Consider the following 10,825-nt stretch of genomic DNA (forward strand, 5'->3'; position numbering starts at 1 on the left):
AGGGTGATGCATCAAAGTAGCGTAAGTATTTCCCTCCGTTTTGAGAACCAAGGTATCAATCCAGTAGGAGGTAACACGTAGGTCACCTAGTACCTGCACAAACAAACAAGAACTTCGCAACCAACACGATAAAGGGGTTGTCAATCCCTTCACGGTCACTTACGGAAGTGAGATCTAATAGAGATAATAAGATAAATATTTTTGGTATTTTTATGGTGTAGATTGGAAAATAAAAATTGAAAAGTAAACAACTATGGAAATTGATAGTAAAATAATATGATGAAAGATAGACCCGGGGGCCATAGGTTTCACTAGAGGCTTCTCTCAAGATAGCATATTCTACGGTGGGTGAACAAATTACCGTCGAGCAATTGATAGAAAAGCGAATAATTATGAGAATATCTAGGCATGATCATGTATATAGGCATCACGTCCGAGACAAGTAGACCGAAATGATTCTGCATCTACTACTATTACTCCACACATCGACTGCTATCCAACATGCATCTAGAGTATTAAGTTCATAAGAACAGAGTAACACATTAGGCAAAATGACATGATGTAGAGGGATAAACTCAAGCAATATGATATAAACAACATCTTTTTATCCTCAATGGCAACAATACAATACGTGCCTTGCTGCCCCTACTGTCACTGGGAAAGGACACCGCAAGATTGAACCAAAAGCTAAGCATTTCTCCCACTGCAAGAAAGATCAATCTAGTAGGCCAAACCAAACTGATAATTCGAAGAGACTTGCAAAGATATTAAATTATGCATAAGAGATTTCAGAGGAGAATCAAATATTGTTCATAGATAATCTTGATCATAAACTCACAATTCATCGGATCTCGACAAACACACCGCAAAAAAGAGTTACATCGAATAGATCTCCAAGAGAATCGAGGAGAACTTTGTATTGAGATCCAAAGAGAGAGAAGAAGCCATCTAGCTAATAACTATGGACCCGAAGGTCTGTGGTAAACTACTCACACATCATCGGAGAGGCTATGGTGTTGATGTAGAAGCCCTCTGTGATCGATTCCCCCTCCGGCGGAGCACTGAAAAAGGCCCCAAGATGGGATCTCATGGGTACAGAAGGTTGTGGCGGTGGAAATAGGATTTCGTGGTGCTCTTGGATGTTTTCGGGGTATATGGGTATATATAGGAGGAAGAAGTACGTTAGTGGAGCTACGAGGGGCCCACGAGGGTGGGGGGCGCGCCTACCCCCCTGGGCGCGCCCTCCTGCCTCGTGGCTACCTCGTTTCTTTCTTGACATCGACTCCAAGTCTCTTGGATCACGTTTGTTCCAAAAATAACTCTCCCGAAGGTTTCATTTCATTTGGATTACGTTTGATATTACCTTTCTGCGAAACACTGAAATAGGAAAAAAAACAACAATTTGCACTGGGCCTTTGGTTAGTAGGTTAGTCCCAAAAATAATAAAAAGGTATATTAAATCCCATTAAACATCCAAAACAGATAATATAATAGCATGGAACAATCAAAAATTATAGATATGTTGGAGACGTATCACACAGACCTTCGGGTCCATAGTTATTAGCTAGATGGCTTCTTCTCTCTCTTTGGTTCTCAATACAAAGTTCTCCTCGATGTTCTTGGAGATCTATTCGATCTAATACTTTTTGCGGTGTGTTTGCCGAGATCCGATGTATTGTGGGTTTATGATTAAGATTATCTATGAACAATATATGAATTCTTATATGCATGATTTGATATCTTTGCAAGTCTCTTCGAATTATCAGTTTGGTTTGGCCTACTAGATTGATCTTTCTTGCAATGGGAGAAGTGCTTAGCTTTGGGTCCAATCTTGTGGTGTCCTTTTCCAGTGACAGTAGGGGCAGCAAGACTCGTATTGTATTGTTTCCATCAAGGATAAAAAGATGGGGTTTATATCATATTGCATGAGTTTATGCCTCTACATCATGTCATCTTGCCTAATGTGTTACTCTGTTATTATGAACTTAACACTCTAGATGCATGCTGGATAGCGATCGATGTGTGGGGTAATAGTAGTAGATGCAGAATCGTTTCGGTCTACTTGAGACGGACGTGATGCCTATGTTCATGATCATGCCTAGATAGCATCATAACTATGCGCTTTCCTATCAATTGCTCGACAATAATTTGTTCACCCACCGTAATATATGCTATCTTGAGAGAAGCCACTAGTGAAACCTATGGCCCCCGGGTCTACTTTACATCATATTTGTTTCCCGTCAACTAGCCATTTCTGCCGCCGTTTATTTTGCAATCTTTATTTTCCAATCTACACAACAAAAATACAAAAAATATTTATCTTATTATCTTTATCAGATCTCACTTTTGCAAGTGGCCGTGAAGGGATTGTCAACCCCTTTATCGCCTTGGTTGCAAGGTTCTTATTTGTTTGTGCAGGTACTAGGCGATTTGTGTGTAGTCTCCTACTGGATTGATACCTTGGTTCTCAAAAACTAAGGGAAATACTTATGCTACTTTTCTGCATCACCCTTTCCTCTTCAAGGAAAAACCAACGCATGCTCAAGAGGTAGCAAGAAGGATTTCTTGCGCCGTTGCGGGGGATATTTGCACCAAGTCAAGTCAAGATTTGATCTCCCGTCAACTAGCCATTTCTGGCGCCGTTGCCGGGGAGATCTACGCTGAAGTCAAGACATACCAAGTACCCATCACAAACTCTTATCCCTCACATTATATTATCGTCATTTGCCTCTCGTTTTCCTCTCCCCCACTTCACCCTTGCCGTTTTATTCGCCTCTTTTTCGTTCCCCCTTTTTCCGTTTGCTTCTCTTCGCTTGCCTCTTGTGTGCCCGTGTGTTAGATCGTTTATTTGCCCTCATGGCCAGTTCTCCTATCATTGTTAACACTCCCAATAGTGAAGTTCTTAATTTTAAAAAAGGGAGGGAGATAACCTAAAAGATGCTTGGTATAGAATTTGCAATGCTCAAAATAGATCTATTAAAAAGCAATCTACTTCTGTTCTTCTTCGCAATTTTTACGTAGGCATCACTCCTTGGTATAGATATGTTCTTGACACCATCATCGGAGGGAATTTCTTGGGAATCCATACTTTTGATTCTTATAATGCTATGATAGATTTGTTAGGCCCACCACCTCTTTTGGTCAATGGAACTATTTTAACTTTGGGACATGTGATGCAAAGGCTTGATATTATTGAAAATAAAATTGCCACCGTGGAGTTAATTGAAAATTTGGATAAAAAGATCCACAACCAAATTACTCAATATGGATCTAAGGTAGGAGTTACTCTGAAAAATCTCAAGGAAAAGGAACCCATAGTCAATGAAAAGATAGATCAAGATTCCACTAGAATTGATAAACTCGAAGAAATTATTACCAACTTGGGGTCCGCTTTTTATGCCATTAAAAACACCTCAAATCCTCCTCCTACCAAAGTTGCCAAATTTATCTATGTTCCTAAAAATAAGGGTGAATTTTCTAGTAAGAAAAATGAAGATCTCAAATCAATAAGTGTTCACCCCAACTTTTTAGATATCATTAAGGAACCTTTTGCTACAAATGAATTTCTTGATTTCCTACCTAGGAGTTTGATCATTTGCAAAAATAAAGAACCTCCTAAGGGTTATAAGTGTTCAATTGAAGAATTGCCTACCAAAGATGACAATACCTAAATCTATTCTTGTTTTTACGCCTAGCTAGGGGCGTTAAACGATAGCGCTTGTTGCGAGGCAACCCAATTTTATTTTTTCCTTGCTTTTGTTCCTGTTTAGTAATGAATAAATCATCTATCCTCTGTTATGATTGTGTTTTTTGTGTTTAATTAGTGTTTGTGCCAAGTAAAGCCTTTAGGATCTTCTTGGATGATTGTTATGCTTGCTGGAAAAAAAGTATGCGCCAACGATAATAATTTTCATTTTTTACCAGAGAGCGATAAAATACCAATTCTAACTGCAGTAGATCAATATACAAATTATTTAGGACGTCCTAATTTCTCAGGATTTTTGAAGTTACAGAAGTATTCGAAACCTACAGACTACTACAAATTGTTTTGTTTTTGACATATTCTGTTTTTCGCGTGTTGTTTTCTTATTTTGATGAATCTATGGCTAGTATCGGGGGTTATGAACCATAGAGAAGATGGAATACAGTAGGTTTAACACCAATATAAATAAAAAATGAGTTAATTACAGTACCTTAAAGTGGTGGTTCGTTTTCTTATACTAATGGAGCTCATGAGATTTTCTATTGAGTTTTGTGTTGTGAAGTTTTCAAGTTTTTGGGTAAAGATTTGATGGATTTTCGAATAAGAAATGGCAAGAGCCTAAGCTTGGGGATGCCCAAGGCACCCCAAGGTAAAATTCAAGGACAACCAAAAGCCTAAGCTTGGGGATGCCCCGGAAGGCATCCCCTCTTTCGTCTTCATCTATCAGTAACTTTACTTGAGGCTATAATTTTATTCACCACATGATATGTGTTTTGCTTGGAGCGTATTGTATGATTTGAGTCTTTGCTTTTTTGTTTACCACAATCATCTTTGCTGTACACACCCTTTTGGAGAGACACACATGCATCGGAATTTATCAGAATACTCTATGTGCTTCACTTATATCTTTTGAGCTATATAATTTTGCTCTAGTGCTTCACTTATTTCTCTTTAGAACACGGTGGTGGTTTTATTTTATAGAAATTATTGATCTCCCATGCTTCACTTATATTATTTTGAGAGTATTTAGAATAGCATGGTAATTTTCTTTGGTTATGAAACCAGTCCTAACATGATGGGCATCCAAGACGGGTATAATAAAAACTTTCATATAAAGTGCATTGAATACTATGAGATGTTTGATACTTGATGATTGCTTTGAAATGTGAAGATGGTGATATTAGAGTCATGCTAGTGAGTAGTTGTGAATTTGAGAAATACTTGTGTTAAAGTTTGTGATTCTCGTAGCATGCACGTTTTGTGAACCGTTATGTGATGAAGTCGGAGCATGATTTATTTATTGATTGTCTTCCTTATGAGTGGCGGTCGGGGACGAGTGATGGTCTTTTCCTCCAATCTATCCCCTAGGAGCATGCGTGTAGTACTTTGTTTCGATAACTAATAGATTTTTGCAATAAGTATGTGAGTTCTTTATGACTAATGTTGAGTCCATGGATTATACACACTCTCCCCCCTCCACCATTGCTAGCCTCTCTAGTACCGCCCAACTTTCGCCGGTACCATAAACCCACCATTTATTACCTTCCTCAAAACAGCCACCATACCTACCTATTATGGCATTTCCATAGCCATTCCGAGATATATTTCCATGCAACTTTCCACCGTTCCGTTTATTATGACACGCTTCATCATTGTCATATTGCTTTGCATGATCATGTAGTTGACATCGTATTTGTGACAAAGCCACTGTTCATAATTTCATACATATCACTCTTGATTCACATCCCGGTACACCGCCGGAGGCATTCACATAGAGTCATATTTTGTTCTAAGTATCGAGTTGTAATTCTTGAGTTGTATGTAAGTAAAAGTGTGATGATTTTCATTATTAGAGCATTGTCCCATGTGAGGAAAAGATGATGGAGACTATGAGTCCCCCACAAGTCGGGATGAGACTCCGAACGAGAAAAAAGAGGCCATAAAAAGAGAAAAAGGCCCAAATAAAAAATGAGAGAAAAAGAGAGAAGGGGCAATGCTACTATCATTTTTCCACACTTGTGCTTCAAAGTAGCACCATGATCTTCATGATAGAGAGTCTCCTATTTTGTCACTTTCATATACTAGTGCGGATTTTTCATTATAGAACTTGGCTTGTATATTCCAATGACGGTCTCCGTGAGCAAGCGAGTTGGATGCACACCCACTTAGTTTCTTTTGTAGAGCTTTCATACACTTATAGCTCGAGTGCATCCGTTGCATGGCAATCCCTACTCACTCACATTGATGTCTATTGATGGGCATCTCCGCAGCCCATTGATACACCTAGTTGATGTGAGACTATCTTCTCCTTTTTGTCTTCTCCACAACCACCATTCTATTCCACCTATAGTGCTATGTCCATGGCTCACGCTCATGTATTGCATGAAGATTGAACAAGTTTGAGAACATCAAAAGTATGAAACAATTGCTTGGCTTGTCATCGGGGTTGTGCATGATTTAAATATTTTGTGTGGTGAAGATGGAGCATATCCAGACTATATGATTTTGTAGGGATAGCTTTCTTTAGCCATGTTATTTTGAGAAGACATGATTGCTTGGTTAGAATGCTTGAAGTATTATTATTTCTATGTCAACATTAAACTTTTGTCTTGAATCTTATGGATTTTGTAGGGATAGCTTTCTATGTCAACATCAACATTAAACATGCATGTACCAGTGCGTTCAAGAGCAGCAATCTCCTCTGCCATCGCGAACTGCCATTCAGGATGGATAACAGCCTCACGATAAGAAGTCGGCTCAAGAACAGTAGCACCAGTAGTTGAAAAACCAAGGCGATCAACAGGCGGAAGCGGACGAAGACGCAAGCCATAGGTAGGCTGAGACGAGGAGGACGACACATCAGCAGACGCGTCCACTTTACATGAGCGACGAGTGTAATGCTGAGGAAAAGATGGAAGAATATGAGGAGAAGTAGCCAAGGTAGAATCAGGAGGTGGAGACGAAGAAATCACCGGGGATGAAGGTGCAGAATCCGGTGACATGCGAGGTGAGGAAACCGTGGGAGATTGTGGCGGCAAATCGACAAGATGTGGAGAAGTAGAGTGAACAGGACGGAAAGACAAGGGCTCAACTGGGGTGATAGGTGTGTCGGGAAAAGTGAGGAAAGAGATATCCTCCACTGAAAAGGTCGAGGAAGATGGACGCGGTAGAAGGGACGAGACTCATCAAAGTCACATCCTGAGAAATATGCATCCGACGACCGATAGAATCCCAACAACGATAGCCCTTATGCTCATCACTAAAGCCTAAGAAAACACACTCAACAGACTGAGCGGTCAGTTTGGTGCGTTCGCGAGGGGCAAGAAGAACATAGCAAACACAACCAAACAAGTGAAGTGTCGAATAATCAGGAGAACGATCAAAGAGACGCTCAAAAGGAACACCACCCTGGAGAGAAGCAGGCGGCTGAAGGTTGATGAGATAGGTGGAGGTGGAGATAGCCTCCGCCAAAAAATGAGGTGGAAGAGAAGAGGCGATCATCAACGCACGAGCCGCCTCAAGAAGGTGGCGATGCTTTCGCTCAGCCACGCCATTCTGAGCATGAGCACCAGGACAAGAGAACCAAGGAAGAGTGCCCTGCTCAGCAAGAACGCCACGCAACATCTTGGAAATATACTCGCCAGCGGAGTCAGCACGAAACACACGAATAGGCGAAGAGAACTGAGTGTGAACCATGGCAGCAAAACACTTATACATGGAGAGAACCTCACTGCGAGAAGTCATAAAATAAAGCCAAGTGCAACGAGCGAAATGATCTATAAAAATAATATAGTATCAATGGCCCCCTTTCGAAGCGAAGGGAGCCAGACCCCATACATCAGCATGGACTAAATCAAAAGGACGTTGAGACACCGACTCACTAGTAGGATAAGGTAACTGAATCTGTTTTCCTAGTCTATAACCCTGACACTCTAAAGAGACATCTCCTGAGATAGACCCCAGAAGACCTCGACGAACTAATGACGACAAGCGAGACCCACAAAGATGACCAAGTCGATGATGCCACAGCTGGAAGGAGCCGGTAGCTGAAGCGATAGAAGCGGATGGACTGACAATAGTGGTGGTAGGGGAAGGTACATGAAGACAATCTAGCTCCCAAAGACCCTGAGAGTCACGGCGGCAAGGGCCAGTCCCAACCAAAGTGTGTGTTCAACGATCCTGAATAGAACAAGAGTTAACATCAAGGATGACACGACAACCAGAATCAGTAAGTTGACCAGCAGAAAAAAGATTGATGGTGAGTCAAGGAACATGAGCAACATCAGGAACAGAGTAAGAGGGCATGGTAAGATTGCCTCGACTAGCAACAGAAAGAGGAGTACCATCAGCAGTGAGTACATGAACAGGAAAATCAAGCGATTTAAGAGAGGACAAATTTGAAGAATGAGAAGACATATGAAAAGAAGCTCCAGAGTCCAGAACCCACGAGGATGTACCTGGCTGTGTAGAGGATGGTTGCTCAGTGCGGGAAGCATCAGTTACAGAAGTTGCAGTACTGGTCGAAGGAGAACCTGATGTGGCAAGCAGACGCTTAAGTCGCAGAATATCCTGCTCAGTCAAGGCGGTGGCGGAAGATGTCGAAGTAGAAGAAGAAGTCCCTGAAGCTGATGATCGCGCCTTACGCAGGTGTTTCTTCTTCTGGAAGCACTGATACTCAACATGACCGTCCATATTGCAATAGCCACAGTGAGGACGAGACCGACCCTGGCCGCCCGTAGGAGTAGGCAAGAGCGGAGGAGCACTAGAGCTGGATGGAGTCGGTGCAACAGGCGACATAACAGGAACTCGAGCAGCAAGCACAGAGGGAACCTCAAGTAGACCAGCACCACGTAGGCGAGTCTCCTCAGCACGAATCTCAGAAAGCGCCTCCATGAGGGAGATATGACCACGAGCAAACAACTGAGCACGTCGGGGCTCAAACTCCTTACGGAGCCGAGATAAGAACTCGTAGACACGATGAAACTCCAAATCAGCTCGCACAACCTGGCAACATAGACAAGTACAGCAACCAGCAGTGCGGAGTGAATTAAGCTGACGCCAGATAGCAGAACCCTGAGCAAAGAAACCGTTAACACTGGAGTCACCCTGCTGAAGAGCATGTTCCTGTCAGACCACAGATAGATATAAGACATCACCAGAGGGTTGAAAGCGCTGACGGAGATGGGTCCACATGTCAAATATGGTAGGGAGCCCCAAGAACTTAGAGGCAAACTAAGGTAGAACACTAGCAGTGAGAACAGGTGCGGCACGGGCATCCTCATCAAGCCACTGAGTGTAAGCAGAAAGAGCCTCGTGATAAGTCTGAAGAGCCTCCTCATAAGTAGAAACCTGGGCATCATAGGCATGGACGGCAGCGTCATCTGCAAGCTTAGCTGCATCCTTCGTAGCTTGATCAGCATCAGCAGCAAGAACCGGTGGCTTCGGCGGAGTAGGAGCCACAGGTGGAACCGGACAGGGCAGACAATGGACCTCGCCAGAAAGAACGCCCCAAAGACGAATGCCACGCATATGAATGCGCATGAAGCCAGCAAACTCGATGTAGTTAGTGCCATCAAAGATCATCGGGCAGCGAGGAACTGCGACCTAGCCTGATGGTGTAGATGTTTTTGCAATCACCGGGCAGGCAGCATGATCCTGACGAGCAGCCGTAGTCAGCGCTCGCGGTGGCAGCAGATGGATGGGACGAGAACAGCAGCAGGGACCAAATCCCATGAGGGTGGCAATCACCGCCGGCTACTGTGCTGACTTCGTGAGAACGGGAGAACACCCGCAGATGGATCGAGCCAGCAGCAGGAATCCGGCGGCTGGGTTGGTGGCGGGGCGATCTGCTGCCTCGAACAAAGACTGCGCGGGGGCAGGGGATCGATCGAGAGAGGCCCGTTCTACGGGGCGAGAGCGATCGATCGGGAGAGGCCGACTGCGGGGCGACGACGACTAGATAGGGAGAGGCCCAAAGCTCAACTGCGGGACGGGGCAGAGTGAACGGAAGACGGTAGCTCGACTCGATCTGATCAATCGGGAGGGGCAAGCGGCCGGCGGCTGGATCGAAAGTAATCCAGAGAACCAGAGAGGATACCGACAGCAGGAGCGGATCAATGGCACGAGTCGCGGCGTGCAAAAAATTGACCTAGCTCTAATACCATGTTAGGAAATATGCAACTTGTATTTCCAGGAGGCCATAGGCCAGTATATATACATGTACAAGTGTGGAATATATGCAGGAAACCCCTTATACAATAGGGTAAATACGAAAGGTTACATGGCTATATATATATACTCTAACAATACATACATAGAGTCATGGGCTAGGTGCTGTGATTGCTGCTCTGCTCCCCGAAAGGATTAATGCCATCCGCGCTTAAACCAAACCATACGTTCCTTGGGTCACCTGCAAACTCATCCCAGTACTTTCTCTCTATTTTTCTCCACTTCGACCCTTCAGCGGGTGCTCTCAACTTCCCGTGTTTCTTACGACCCTCTATGTGCCATCGCATCAACTTGGCATGCTCTTCGTTTCTGAACAGACATTTCAACCATGGTATTATGGGAGCATACCACATCACCTTCCCAGGAACCCTCTTCTTGGGGGGCTCGCCGTCAACATCACCAGGTTCATCTCATCTGATCTTATACCGCAATGCACCGCATACCGGCATGTGTTCAAATTCGCGGATGCACCGCGGTAGATGATGTAGTCATTACGGCATGCATGTATCTTCTACACCTCCAATGCTAGACGGCATACGACCTTCTTTGCTGCATACGTACTGTCAGGCAATTAGTTATCCTTTGGAAGCTTCTTCTTCAATATTTTAAGTAGCTTCTCAAATCCTTTGTTAGGCACAACATTCTCTACCTTCCACTGCAGCAATTCCAGTACGGTACCGAGCTTTGTGTTGCCATCTTCGCAATTGGGGTACAACCCTTTTTTGTTATCCTCTAACATGCGATCGAACTTCAGCTTCTCCTTTTGACTTTCGCACTGTGTCCTTGCATCGACAATGACCCGGCGGAGATCATCATCATCGTGCACATCGTGTGGTTCCTCTTGATCTTCAGCAGCTTCCTCCGTTGCAGCATCACGGTATTCAGGGGGCACAT

The sequence above is a fragment of the Triticum aestivum genome, chromosome 3A (assembly GCF_018294505.1).
Source record: "Triticum aestivum cultivar Chinese Spring chromosome 3A, IWGSC CS RefSeq v2.1, whole genome shotgun sequence".
Taxonomy (NCBI): Eukaryota; Viridiplantae; Streptophyta; class Magnoliopsida; order Poales; family Poaceae; genus Triticum; species Triticum aestivum.